This window comes from Apium graveolens, chromosome 2 (genome assembly GCF_009905375.1).
Source record: "Apium graveolens cultivar Ventura chromosome 2, ASM990537v1, whole genome shotgun sequence".
Classification (NCBI taxonomy): domain Eukaryota; kingdom Viridiplantae; phylum Streptophyta; class Magnoliopsida; order Apiales; family Apiaceae; genus Apium; species Apium graveolens.
This window is the reverse complement of record NC_133648.1, coordinates 289,359,513-289,375,889: the sequence shown is the minus strand read 5'-3', so window position 1 is coordinate 289,375,889 and position 16,377 is coordinate 289,359,513.

Here is a 16,377-nt window from a genome sequence, read left to right as displayed (position 1 = left end):
ATCAATAATCGACTCATAGAATTCTATTTAACACATACTTCTATCTACCCTTCGCTTTACCCAAATCCGATTAACGAATTGAAAGTTATGCAATAATCAGTAAACATCGAATATATAAACTGACAGTCAACCAACATATCACATATAACACATAATACGTCACATAATCAATGACATATCATTTATAAAGACATTTCAGGTCATAAATAGGCTTTCTGGTATTTAAAATGATTTTTAAAACATTTTTCGGAATTAAAACGGGTCGTTGGATCAATTTCGGGTTAATAAACAGGGTTCGGTTGGCCAATTCTGGCTCCGAAATAATTTTAGAATAATTATCGAGCCTTGGAAATAATTTAAAATAATATTTTGAAGCTCGAAACTATTTTTCGGAATTTTTAAATCATTTTTAAATAATTAAATCTAATTAAATAATTAATTAAAATCAATTAATAATTAATTAAATCAATTAATCAATTAATTTTGAATTAATTGACCAATTAATCAATTAAAAATTAACTAAAATTATTAACTAATTAATTCAGATTTATCTGTGAATTAAAAATAATTTTTGAAATTAAAATAATAATTTTTAGAATTTTCAGAAACTAAATAGGAAATATGATTTTTAAACATTTTATAAACAGGAATCCTAAATTTGCAAAGTCTGGAAACTTCGGGGACCTAACTGTATCGTCCCCAAAAGTTTAGGGACCAAACTGCAAATATTACAGTCTAGTCGCCGGAAAACGTCGGGGTGGCCGGAGAACACGTTCCCGGCGTCCTCGCCCCACCAACACTTCCAGATCACATCTATACTTTACCAGGAACACAACCAAGCCAACAAATCGTTCTAATCATCTCTGAGTTGGCCGGAATTTGGCCGTGAAGTTTGCCAGTTTCCGGCGAACTTCAGAAATATTCAAAATACAACTCCCTTCTCTATAGACCTCGGTGATTCATGAAACTTATACGACTGGATTGCAAATTTCACAGAGAACACAACCCACTATATCACAACATCAATCTATTACAGAATAAGAAACCCCCAAATTTCAATTAAGAAAATTCATACGGGTTATAAACCCTAATTTTGAAATTCGAAAATCAAACTCAAATTTGAACATGTTATTGAACTCCAAATCAGACGTATAATATACCAAAATCATCAGGAAAACAAGCTCTACAACATGCAATCATCAAATCATACAAACAATCATCCGAACGAAAATTCATATTTTTAATAAAATAAATTCGAAAATAATTAAATTTTTAGAAATTAAACCTTTGATTCTGCAGGTGTATGGATTACAGATTCTGATAGAGCTTCTCAAGGCCTTCAAATCCAGTACTCGAGCTTTTCAAAAAAAGATGAATAACACCTTCAAAAGTTGGTTTGATTCTTGAAACAGTTTATGAATATAGGATTTTTCTCTGTAAAATTATATATTTATCTGTCTGCAAATGATTTTGATACGAAATAAAATACGGAAAAATGCTATTTATATTTACGGAAAATTAGTATCTCGTTGGATCATTCCGGATATAAAACGGTACATTTATTTGTAAAAACTGATCCAAACGGTATCGGTTTTCGGGATAATTATCCAAATCAGTACAATTTGTACTGCGGTCTTGGTCTCAGCGCCTAGTTACACGTACTACGAAGTGATAATTGAGATAGTTTAATAAAAACTTCCGTTTATCGAAAATACGGGTTTTATTGATTTACCTAAACGAATATTATATCGAAAATGTTGCGCCGGGACCCGCGCAGGATAAACCGTACACCGGATCGAAAAAGTCGAAACATGGAATATGCTCGGAATATTACAATTAGGTTAGGAAGGAGTTCTCGGAAGAGTTTCGGGTTCCAAAAACGTAACAACGGGTGACGTCGGTTGGTTCCCGTTTTTATAAAATAGATTTTAATTACCCGGAAAAGATTTTATAAATTTCATATGATTCTTATAAATCCATAAATCAACATAAAAATAATTAGGAAGATATGACAATTATTTATATTTTATTTTGGACATTTAAAAAATTAAAATACTCAATTAATATTATTTTTGAATATACAAGTACAGATAACACTTAATAATTAACTCACAGAATAGATACTGAACACACATAATAATTATTTAATAGCAAAAATAATTACGATATATCCCGGATATTACAGTTTATCCTCATCCGTCGAATTGTCTAAATCACAGCCGTTAATTCCCTGAACATTATCCATCGAGTATACTTACAGTTTGTAAGCATTACATGACGGATAATGGGTGGAATTCTTACAGTTTATTTTTAAAAAACGGCTATTTTAGGCAATTTCTATTGGTTAATTTACTTTTCTTTATTATTTTTATTCGTTGTTTTTGAGATAGTATAAAAGCTTATTTCATTCCAATTATTTTCTTTTATCACTCTCAAATTCAACTGCTTCTATTTCTTTCTCTCTCAAGCAAATCTTCTCTTTCTCTCTTCAAGCTTTCTTTCTCTAACAATGGCACCTGTAGTAAAGATTATGTCTCAAACTGGGTTCATTTATGAGAAGAACAACTTCACTGCTTTGGTCAATAAGGGTATTCAGCAATCAGAAGACTATCACAAGATGATGGACTTTGTGAAGAACTGCAAGTTAAATTACGCCATGCTGGAATCACCCATAATTTTCTGTGAAGTTGTTGAAGAGATATGGACCACTGCAATCTACAACTCTACTGACAAGACCATCACTCTAACCATCAAAGGTAATGGATTATATATCACTAGTGATGTGATAAAAGCATATTTCAAAATTCCTGATAATAATGTAACTTCACCATACACTGACACTGATATTATCAATATGCTTAATTCCATGCATTATGCACTTCCTACTTCTAAACTAAGTGATATTAGAAGAATGGGTCTTAGGAAGGAGTGGAGTTTCTTGTGTGATGTAGTTACTAAGGTTTTCTCTGGAAAAATCAGTAATTTTGATTCTGTAAATATTTCCATGCTTAACATGCTATACATGCTAGTTACAGATAAATTTTACAATTTCAGTGACCTTGTCTTGATTGAGTTAGGTTTTAAACTAGGTGAGTTAGCTAAAAGAGGAAAGAATGTGTATTATGCTAGATTCTTCATGTTATTAGCTAACCATCTATGTCAAGAAATTATGCTTGAGAACCCAAACAACAAACTGGCTTGTTGGGTTCAAGAGAGAAGACTCATTGCAGATTTGAACAGAGCCAACCATCACAGGGATGTGCCAATGTTCTATTTTCCTGTAATGCAGACACCTCGGGTAAGTGAGGTAAGTTCATCCATCCCTACAACTATTCAAACCTCCTCCATTTCTTTGAGTTCAGGAATAGCTATGGCAACTATGATAATGATCAAACAGTTGCCTACCAAAGCTGCCAAAACCACTGAAATTTCTAAATCCAAATCAAAGAAAACCCCCTCTGGTATCTCTCAAAAGGTACCAGTTGAAAAATCCACCAAAGCCAAAGAGGGGAGTGTGAAGGAGGGTAAGTTAGGTGAGGGAAGGGGTGAACATCAAAGAAACCCCAAGAATAAGGTTGGAGAGTTGAGTGAATCCCAGCCTAGCCACACTGCAGTTTCTCAACAAACTGCAGTGCTTATAAAGGACAAAAGCTCACTTCTAGCTGCATCCTCCCAAAAGGATGTAGTTATTGAACAAAGCTCTCAGCCAAGAGCACAGGCCAAAAGGGTTAGGGACACAAGCTCACCCCAAACTTACACAAGAAAGAAGAAATCTAAAATCACTGGGGATGCACAGGGCACACACACAGTGCAAACTGGTGCTAAAGACACAGTCCCTGCATTTTCTCAAATTCAGTTTGATGTGGCTCCAATAAATGTGGAGTCACAGCCAAATCTCTTATAATAGAAGCATGAAACACCATACTCACCAACAAACTCTCTAGAAGTGGATATGATAAACACTTCAATTCCTGATTCCCCTTCTTTAACTCTGTTGGGGAAGCCAAAATCTAGTGAAAGTGAGCATCATCTTTTAGATGATTTGTTGGCTCACTTTCCAATTCTTTCAGATACTATTGTGATATCTGTGCCTCAAATAACTTCAATCAACACAGAGTCAACAATAGTTTCTCTTCCGACCTCATTCATTTCCACTCTCTCGATGGATATCGTTCATCCGTCGAGTAGTGATTGTATCCTGACGGATAAGCTTAACAACAGTTATCCGTCGGATAGCATTACCACTCACTCGACGGATATCACTTATCCATCGAGTATCTCTGCACAACTTCAAACTTCAATTATTTCAAGTGCAGAAGATTTAGTGGTTGTACAGTCACTCTTAGGACTGAGAGAGGAGAGTGTATTGAGTGAGAGGCTGGGTTGCTCCCAGGAAAAAAGAGAGGAAAAGAGTGAAAATCAGCAATCCATTTTTTCAGGATTGGCACAAGTGAGTGAGAGGAGTCCCACCTTAGTAGGTGTAGGTGAGGGTGTGAGGGTGGGGAGCCAGGGTGAGACACTGATGCAACAAAAGAGATATTTTTGAGAGAAAAGCAGGTACAGGAGAAATAAGGGTGGATCCAGCCATTGCTAGTGAGTCAATGATTGTGGATGATGCTGAAAAGGGAAGACAATTTCAGCTACATTACAAAGTTGTAATTGATAACATTTCCTTGGATGCTGACACTTTTACTCATCCTGTGTCAGCCTATCAACTGTTGGCTACTCAGGGCAATGTGGAGGCAGAACAGACTTTGAACTTAGAACACACCTCAGAATCTCTTCAAAGAGATAAAGCTGCTGTAAATAGGATGCCTTCTCTGTTGGATTTTTAACGCAGCGGGGGCATGGCAAAACACTTTTACACATACAAAATCCAAATAAAAGCATACAGATCATGAATTAAAATTCGAGGGATCGAATCTAACCTTTTAAAATAATTCGGAGACAACGATCAGAGATCCTTAGCAGTTGCTCCTCAAGTGTGAAGCACTCCACCGGTATCCACCAAGAAAACGATGTTAAGGAGGAGGAAGGAGGTGGAGAGAATTGGGTTTTCCAAACTTTTTGGGTTTTGTGTGGGTTAGAATAAAATTAGGGTCTATAATAGTGTATTTATAGGAAAAATTTTCAGCTGAAATTTTCCCATAAATATTATTATTGTTATCCCATTTATTATTCTCATTAATAATTAAAACACCTTTTAATCATTAATCCTTTTTCTAAATACTTTAGAAATAATTCTCTCTCTTGATTTAATTTCCAAAAATTAAATCCTTTAATTAATAATATTAAGAACTTTTCTTAATTAATTTATAATCAATTAAATCTCATTTAATCAATTATTAAATTTTCCAATTAATTATTTATTTCATAAATAAATAATTATTATCCATTATTAATTAATTCCTCCACCATTAAATCATTCTCTTTTTATGGTGTGACCCTGTAGGTTCAATATTAAGCCGGTAGTAGAAATAAATAATAATAAAACTATTTTATCATTATTTATATAAATTCTCTAATTTATTAAATATGATTAATTAATTAATCACATTTATTCTACATCGTGAGGGATACTTCTCAGCATATCGCGACTATCCGGATAATATGAATTCACTGCTTAGAATACCAAGAACCTATTCAGTGAATAGTTACCGTACAATAAACTCCTTCTACCCTATAATGTCCCGATTAAATACAAGGCATGGATCTCGTGTCAAGCCTATCTAATTCAATCACTTGCTTACCATTTACTATGCGTAGTTCTATGCAAATTAGAAACTCCTTTCTAATTTCATTCACTCTGGCCAGAGATTCCTGAACTAGCATAAGTGGATCAGCCTTGAACATTCGCTTCCTTCACTGGAAGGGGTAGATCCTTTATTGATCATACACTATCTTCGTGTACAAATTGCTATACCCAGAAGAGCCCTAATAATTGTCCCTGGAGACTAAGAACTAAACCAAAGTATAGTTCAGTGTACACAAGATGACTATGATGACCTCAAGTCTAAGGATACTTGTACAACTATCACTAAGCGAACAACTGCTGACACGTGAGTGAACTTCATCAGTTGTTCAGCTGGGCGAGTCATGTTCAGTGAACTTATTCTATAATAAGCACCTACATACTAGCTATAGTGTCACCACACAAATGTCTATGAGAACAGACACCCTTCAAAATGAAGCAAGCATAGTATGTACCGATCTTTGCGGATTATTAATTACCAGTTAGTAATCCTACGACCAGGAACTATTTAAGTTTAGAGTTATCATCTTTTTAGGTCTCACTATTATGATCTCATCATAATCCATAAAAAGCTTTACTCTAAACTATGGTATATCTTATTTAAACACTTAAATAGATAAAGCCCGTAATAAAAGCAAAAAAAGTCTTTATTAATATCAATGAAATCAAAACAGATTACATAAAAAGTTATTCCTAAATCCTAATACATGATTGGACTTAGGACATATTCCTTTCAATCTCCCACTTGTACTAAAGCCAATCACTCTGCTATCTAATACCCATCTAGTCTTTATGACGATCAAAGTGACTTTCATAAAGTAGCTTTGTGAGTGGGTCTGCTATGTTGTTATGTGTGTCAACTCTAATTCAATACAATATAACAAATGTTACCGCGCTCCCACTAACCCTTTTGTAGACGCATGGTTCATCTACGTTTTTGATAAAATCAAACTCTTTGATTGTCTCATCAAAACGAATGTTCCATCTTTCGAGAAGCTTGCTTTAAACCACATATGGTTCACAGCAGCTTACACACTAGTTTTTCATTTCCCTTGGAAAGAAAAACATTTGGCTATTTGCCAGATCACATAGTCGTAGTAAGCAGCATTCGCAAGCAAAATCCAAACTGATTTTAACAGGGCTACAGGTAAAAGGTTTCATCAAAGTCAATCCATTGCCTTTGTTTGAATCCTTTTTCCCAAAAGCCTGGCCTTAAAGGTCTTCACCTGGCCATCTGCTATAATCTATCTTTTGTATACCATATACATAGATTCCATTCTGGATTTCATGGCACTATGCCATTTCTCTGAGTCAACACTACTCATAGCCTCATTATAGGTCACAGGGTCGTCATCATTAATGATCGACAACTCATTGTCATTCTCAATGACAAGGCCATATTACGTCTCAGGTTGGCGAGACACTCTCCCTGACCTATGAATGGGCTGTTCCACAAAAGGTTGTTCAGTCAGAACAGGTGTTTCCACTCGATCTGTAGTAGTTTGTGCTTCTTGAACTTCATCAAGTTCAATTTTGCTCCCACTGTTTCCTTCAAGGATAAACTCCTTTTCGAAGAAGGTAGCATGTCTGGAGACAAACACCCAATGATCGGTGCAAAAGTAATACCCTAAAGTCTCTTTAGGATATCCCACAAAACTATATTTTACGGATCGATATTCCAGCTTATCTGGGTCAACTTACTTAACATAAGCTGGACATCCCCAAATCTTCACGTGTTTAAGACTCGGTTTCCTTTCTTTCTATATATCATACGAAGTTTGAGGAACAGATTTTGGAAGGCACCTTATTCAGTAAATATGCTGAGGTTTCCAATGTATAACCCCATAGGAATACTGGAAGATTTGCATAGCTCATCATGGACCGAACTATGTCTAACAAAGTTTGATTTCTCTTTTCAGATACCAATCTGGAGGAGTCCACTGTGAGACTATACCATTTACTTTGAGATAATCTAGAAACACTCCATTAAAGTATTCACCACCTCGATCTGATCGAAGAGTTATAATACTATGTTTGGTTGTTTCTCCACTTCATACTTATTCTCTTTGAACTTTTCAAAGGCCTCAGACTTGTGTTTCATCAAACACATATCCGAATCTAGATCTATCATCTATGAAAGTAATGAAGTATAAAAATCCACCCATGGCATGCGTAGACATTGGTCCACATACATCTGTGTGTACCATTCCTAGCAAATTTGCAGCCCTCTCTCCATGTCTACTAAATAGAGACTGCAGTGCCACTATAAAGTGAGATTTTCATCATCCCTTTTCTTTTATTAGTTTGTTCAATCTGAAGTAAATTATGTCACATTTATACAGACCATTATTTAAAGTACCACGTTCATAAAGAATATTATCTCTAAGAATAGAACATTCATTATTCTCAATAATAAATGAAAATCCAGCCAAGTCTAACATGGGAATAATATTCCTCACAATCGAGGGAACAAAATAACAATTATTTCAAACAATAGTCTTGCCCGTAGGCCTATGTAAATGAAATGATTCTACATCTTCAGCAGCAACTCTTGCTCCATTTCCATCAGTAGAATCACCTCCTCTTCCTCAAGAGTCCTACTTCTCCTTGGTCCCTGCAACAATTGCAGATTTGAGAACCACAGGCGGTATCTAATACCCAAGTAGAAATTTGATTTAGTGACATATTCACTTCTATCATGAACATACCTGAATCAGAAGCGGTAGTCTCACTACCCTTCCTCTTTTATTCTGCAAGGTAAACCTTGCAGTTCCTCTTCCAGTGCCCCACCTTATTACAGTGAAAGAAAACAACTTTGCTCTTGGGGTCTTCAGCTTTTGGTGGAACCGGCATTTTCTCACCTACTTTCTTCTTCTTGGAAGGGTTCCTCTTCCTTTTCTTAGGATTGGAACCTTCACCAATTAGAAGAGCAGAACTCTTCTTAGGGGGAAAATTCGATTCCGCAGTCTTCAACATGTTGTGGAGTTCAGGCATGCTGACATCCAACTTATTCATGTGAAAGTTCACAACAAACTGCGAGAACGAACTCGGAAGCGATTGCAAGACCAAGTCTTGGCTCAGCTCCCCATCCATGACAAAACTAAGTTGTCCAAGACGTTCAATCAAATTGATCATCTTAAGTACATGGTCATTCACAGATGATCCCTCAGACATCTTACAACCGAACAGCTCCTTCGATATCTCATATCGAGCTGTCCTCCCTGCCACATCATACAACTCTTGTAGATGCATGAGGATAGTGTGAGCATCCATATGCTCATGTTGCTTCTATAGCTCAATGTTCATGGAAGCTAGCATGATGCATTGAGCAACATTTGCATCATCTATCCACTTACGATACACAACATGTTCATCACTATGTGCATCACTAGCAGGTTCAGTAGACTTAGGTGAGTCAATCACGTATTCCAGCTTCTCAATCCTGAGAACAATTCTCAAGTTTCGAAGCCAGTCAGCATAATTAGGACCAGTCAATTTATGAGCATCTAGTATGCTCCTGAGTGATAGTGTAGAAGACATAATGTATATTGTAAATCTGTAAATGATAAACACATAACAACACTTAGCAAATATTCGATTTCATTTTAAAAACACTATATGAATCGGGTCTTTATTCATAAGTGGCTCCCACTAGTTTATCTAATTTATTCAACCCTCTATGTGAAAAAATTAAGCATTCATAATGCTAGTGGGAATAGGGATCCTACATTCCATTACACACCCCCGGCTGTAGCACGAACCGCCATGTAATGTTCAATAGGCAGACAACTCTTATCAATTACATCTCATGTTATTCCCTAATCAAACTTTAGCCTCTTGAATAATTGAGTCTCGGCTGTAGCATGACAAACTCAATATTCTAAGTCCAGTCTAACCCAACATTCCGTACAGTTGAATCAGTCCCCAAAGGCCCACGGCTGTAGCACATACCGACCTTTAGATTCTTATTCAATGTACACATCTCTATGTAATAGACAAGTATTTCTTATTTCGAAATCAAAGCCCTCGGCTGTAGCACGAACCGACAATGATTCAAAAATGAGAACTACTTTCTATCATGTTGGGAGGATATGACCGACACAAGCCCGTTGTATCATTGGCCAATTACTACTTGATATTATTTAATTTTAGAGAGATTATATTACGTTACAATCATAATCATATTATAAAGAGATTCTTCCTTTTAAATTAAATATTTCAAATCAATAATCAATAATCAGATGATTCCCAGATCGGGTGGAGTATTGTCAAGAGGCGTCACTTAATAACCCTTTCTTACAGATAGAAATCTGTTGTTGACAGAATCATCCTTTCTCTCATATCGAAAATTCATATTCAATTACGTGTTTCAAAAACACAAGAATCTCATGATTGTATTCATAATATTATTATTAAGGTTATGAAACAATTTCACTATACTAGGTTGTCTAACAAACGCCTTATGTTCATTTAAGTTCACCTAAATCTATCATCGCATGATAAACTAAGCATATATCACATATATCAACATGAATAAACATCAAGGTAGGCATTTTATATCATCTATCACATTAGTCTAAGCATTATACATCTCTATGTATCACATGAAGCATTTAAAAGCAATTAAAAACAGTCAAAAACAGCTTTAAAACACTTCATGGAAATATAAACAGTTCAAAACTTTTATATAAACTAAAATTGATCACTCCATTAGATCCGTCTCGGAAAAAACGAATCCAACGGTATATTGCACGCCCAAAACGGAGTTACGAAACTCCCAGAAAATCAATTTTAAAATCAACAGACGGGCTGTAACGCATTACAGGAACGCGTTACAAGCCTGTAACGCATTCCGGTGATGCGTTACACCCCTTTTAAGCCATTAAAAAAGGTGTAACGCATTCCGTGAATGCGTTACAGGGTGTAACGCATTCCCGAAATGCGCAACACCCCCAGCCGCCGCCTGACAGCTCGCCTCGAACTCCGCGCCTGACAGCTGTTCCTCCTCTTCCGTGCATCACAGAATAAGCAGACAACAGCACAGAATACAGCAGAACAGATATATACATATACTTACAAATAATATATATAATATTACGAATTATTAATGATACAAATTCAAAAATTCATAATAAAAAATCTATACATCATAAAATTATGAAAAAAATACCCAGACGATCTACAACACTTGTAGAACCCAGATCAACATTCAAAATTATTCTGAGAAACGATTTCTCATCAGACAAAATTAATCCATGATATAACTTGTAAAAATCATAATTAATTCATACAAGCACATAAAATATGAAATTTTTACCACAGATCTATATGCATACAACTTATGCTCTGATACCATTGTTGGATTTTTAACGCAGCGGGGGCATGGCAAAACACTTTTACACATACAAAATCCAAATAAAAGCATACAGATCATGAATAAAAATTCGAGGGATCGAATCTAACCTTTTTAAAAAAATTTGGAGACAACGATCAGAGATCCTTAGCAGTTGCTCCTCAAGTGTGACGCACTCCACCGGTATCCACCAAGAAAACGATGTTAAGGAGGAGGAAGGAGGTGGAGAGAATTGGGTTTTCCAAACTTTTTGGGTTTTGTGTGGGTTAAGAATAAAATTAGGGTCTATAATAGTGTATTTATAGGCAAAATTTTCAGCTGAAATTTTTCCATAAATATTATTATTATTATCCCATTTATTATTCTCATTAATAATTAAAACACCTTTTAATCATTAATCCTTTTTCTAAACACTTTAGAAATAATTCTCTCTCTTGATTTAATTTCCAAAAATTAAATCCTTTAATTAATAATATTAAGAACTTTTCTTAATTAATTTATAATCAATTAAATTTCATTTAATCAATTATTAAATTTTCCAATTAATTATTTATTTCATAAATAAATAATGATTAGCCATTATTAATTAATTCCTCCACCATTAAATCATTCTCTTTTTATGGTGTGACCCTGTAGGTTCAATATTAAGCCGGTAGTAGAAATAAATAATAATAAAACTATTTTATCATTATTTATATAAATTCTCTAATTTATTAAATATGATTAATTAATTAATCACATTTATTCTACATCGTGAGGGACACTTCTCAGCATATCGCGACTGTCCGGATAATATGAATTCACTGCTTAGAATACCAAGAACCTATTCAGTGAATAGTTACCGTACAATAAACTCCTTCTACCCTACAATGTCCCGATTAAATACAAGGCATGGATCTCGTGTCAAGCCTATCTAATTCAATCACTTGCTTACTATTTACTATGCGTAGTTCTATGCAAATTAGAAACTCCTTTCTAATTTCATTCACTCTGGCCAGAGATTCCTGAACTAGCATAAGTGGATCAGCCTTGAACATTCGCTTCCTTCACTGGAAGGGATAGATCCTTTATTGATCATACACTATCTTCGTGTACAAATTGCTATACCCAGAAGAGCCCTAATAATTGTCCCTGGAGACTAAAAACTAAACCAAAGCATAGTTCAGTGTACACAAGATGACTATGATGACCTCAAGTCTAAGGCTACTTGTACAACTATCACTAAGCGAACAACTGCTGACACGTGAGTGAACTCCATCAGTTGTTCAGCTGGGCGAGTCATGTTTAGTGAACTTATTCTATAATAAGCACCTACATACTAGTTATAGTGTCACCACACAAATGTCTATGAGAACAGACATCCTTCATAATGAAGCAAGCATAGTTTGTACCTATCTTTGCGGATTATTAATTACCAGTTAGTAATCCTACGACCAGGAACTATTTAAGTTTAGAGTTATCATCTTTTTAGGTCTCACTATTATGATCTCATCATAATCCATAAAAAGCTTTACTCTAAACTATGGTATATCTTATTTAAACACTTAAATAGATAAAGCCCGTAATAAAAGCAAAACAAGTCTTTATTAATATCAATGAAATCAAAACAGATTACATAAAAAGTTATTCCTAAATCCTAATACATGATTGGACTTAGGACATATTCCTTTCATTCTCAAGCTGGTGAGCCATCTGAAGAATTTGAAGTAAATTCTAATGATGATGACTCTGTTTCTTTGGATGGAAGCATGAACTTAGGGTGAGATGAAGGCCCAAGTTTTGTTTCAGATTTACCTGAATGGGCATGGACAAAGGAATCTACACCAGGACAATTTAGTGTATCCTTGGTTAAACAAGTGATGGCTATTCAAAAGGCCCTTCAGGAAACTTCAGATGCTGGTACCAAGGCTATTCTTCAAGCTCATCTAGACTCTCTACATCTCATGAAGATCCAGCAGTTAAGACAGAATTTGACTATAGATGAACTAAAAAGGGATATAGCTGACTTGAAGACCTATAGTTCTGAGAAGCTGGATTCAGTCATGCCATATGGTACCATGCAAGATCTATTACTAAGATTGAGGAGAGAATCAGATTCTGAAAAGAAGCTGGCCAAGCTGGAAGACAGAGTTCAAGTTATTGAGAATTCAGTGGCTATCCTTCTTCAAAATCAACAGACTTATACAAATCTTCTCATGCAACTGGCTAAAGCACAAGGCCTCTCAACTTGATGATAACAAAAAGGGGGAGAAAGAATCCAGTAAGGGGGAGAAAGGACCAAGTGAGGGGGAGAAATTTCAAGTACAAATCAACAAAGTAATTGTACCTTCAATTACTGTCTCCAATCCACCAGTTACAGATGGTATAGATCTAATTCAAGCAAGCAGTAGCAAATTTGAAAGTTGCTGAGAAAGGAAAGTTGAGTTTGATCAACTGGAATAAGATTGATGATGAGATACAGAAAAAGTTTGAACTTGTCAAGGAGCCAGGTAAGTTAGCCATCCATCACTCTCAAGTCAAGTCAATCAGTGTGAATGAGATGGGCATGAATTATCTGGAAAAAGGACAATCTTCCTGCATCAAGTCTCCAAAGGCTGAAACAATTCTTAAACCAAGGGCAAATTATCCAAAATCATCCTTGAAGAACCCCTTGGACACTGTGTATGAGACACCCAAGCCTGATGAAAAGAAGCTTCTATCAAGATCAATTGTCTTCTATAAAGATCCAGCTGATTCAGCTTCAAAAAGGAGAATTGCTATGATATTCAGAAATGGAAAGGAAATTTGTGTGGTAGCTGGACATCCACAATTTGCTCATGCAAAGAGAGAAGAAAAAGCCAGATTGAAGCAGGAAAAGAAGCAAGCTGCTCTAGATGTAAAGAAGACTAAACAAAAGAAAGAGTAGATTGCTATCTTGGCCAAGCTACAGGTTGTGAATTCATCTCAACAAATTCCCTCTCAACCATCTGAAGTTGCTGAATCAAAGAAGCAAATTGAAGAACAGAAGAAATCCCCAAGGAAGAAAGAATTGGCTTAGAAGAACAAAAAGGAAACCTGGATATTGTTGACAAGGAATTGGAAGATCAATTTCCTAAGGAACCCACACTAGCTACAACTCAAGCATCAAAACCCTCTGTGTATTTGAAGACATAAGGGTGGTGGATCCCTACAGGAATATACATGATGAACCTATTGTGCCAAAGGATGAGCCAATAGAGTGGGATAAAATACCAATTCCTGACTTCAGCTTACCAATCCTTAGCAAGCCAAAAAGGACAAAATCAAGGCAGTCAAGGAAAGTGAAGCTGTCACCTCTCAAATCCAAATCAGTAGTTAAAGCTAACCAAAGTCAACAGGGGAGACTACTTGTACTTGTGTGACATCAAAGAATTTCAGATCTAAATCTTTATCTGGATGAACTGATGAAGTAAGGGGAATTTATGCTATACAGGAACCTACCTGAAAGGTTGGTGTTCAAGTAACAAAGGAGGAAGGGAGAGATCAGTGGCCCACTTCACAGGATTCTTCAAGAGAGCCAAGCTGTGCTGATTTAAGTTTATTCTTCCTTTAAGAAAAACTTTGGGTTCAATGTCACTGCAAGAAGACTAAGTATGAAGAAGATTGAAGAACTAAGGAGTGTTAGAGCTAAAGATGCCACTCTCCAAAGACTCTAATAATCCCATACCCAGAAGGAAGAGTGCATCTAAGGCCTAACTGGCTGATGGAGTTCATGGATGACAAGGGTGTGAGAAGATTCTTCAGATTAGAAGACAATTGAGTATCTCTAGCAATGAGACTCTCTTGGAAATGCAAAGAAAAGCTAGATCTCTCAGAATCTGAGGAACTGGAATTCCACAGGCAGCGCTCCAAAATTAGATTGAGGAAAATAACAGAAACCTTGGAAGAAGATCCAGACATTCAAGGAACTAGAAACCATCTGCTCAGGCTTAGAGGAGCACCTTGAAATGACTGTGAGCCAAACCTTGTACATTTGATTATTGAAGCACTTTCAGTATTATCTACTTATATTTAAAAGCTGTATGTTTAGGATGTTTTGTTATATCAAGTACCTCTTAATTTTATGGCTACAATTCCAGTAGACATAAATTGGGGGGAGATTGTTGTGCATATATTGTGTACTTGATGATTTCATAAACAAAAACATCTAAGTGGATTTTACTTAGTGAATAATGTCGCACTCGACGGATAAGAATTATAGTCCGACGGATAACTCATTATAGTCCGACGGATGTTTTAACTTATTATCCATCGAGTGAGTAGCTTATGTAAATAAGTCTGTAGCACAGTTATGTATACACCTTTGTATAGAATCTATAGTAGCATATAAGTCATGTTGACTTTAACTAGATATGCAAAATAGGTTGATCAATTGTACATAAATGATGTCTTGTAATTCTGTATAAGTGAAATGAAGTCATATGCTTGTTTGCTACCCGACGGATAACCTACAAAGCAACCGACGGATGATCAACAACCCGACGGATGATCAACAACCTGACGGATGATCATGTACTCAACTAATAAAGAATTCAAATAGTAGTTGAACAGTGAAAGCTGAGCACAACCGTCGAGATGTATACAAATCTACTGTGGAAGCCCATTAACCGGGTAATAGAGGACGAAAAGCAACAAAGCTTAAGACTGATAGTTTTTATATTTGTTCAGTCTTTTTGACTTTGTAATCTTGGTAATATATAAACCAAGAATGTAGCAAATAGAAAAAGGGTGGAAACACAAAAACAGAGAAATCTTTGTAAGTAGAATTATTAGCATTTCCCTGTATTCTCAGCAATTCAATTTGTAAGCAGCTGTGAGCATTCTTGCACACAGAGTCCTCTCGATATATATATATATATATATAATATATAATATATCTGGTGGAATTGTTTAAATCCACCAGAAAGTTTTTAAAGACTCTTGTTTTTAATTACTTATGGTTTGATTCAATTAAGTTTCTATTCCGCATTGTGCTAATCAAAACATTATATCTATATTCGAGTTGAACATTTTTATTTCGAGAAAAAGGTTCAAGAATTCCATTCAACCCCCTTATGTAATTCTTGCTATATTGTTAAGGGGACTAACAATTTATTTATCATGCCCTCCAATATAGGTTCAATATCACGGTGTCACAACTCAAAACTAACACATATACGTTGTACATAGTAGAAATATAAAGCCCGGCCTCTAATTCAACTCAGATCCAAACAGGTAATGGTATGAAACAAGTACTATCATACTAAAATCAAAC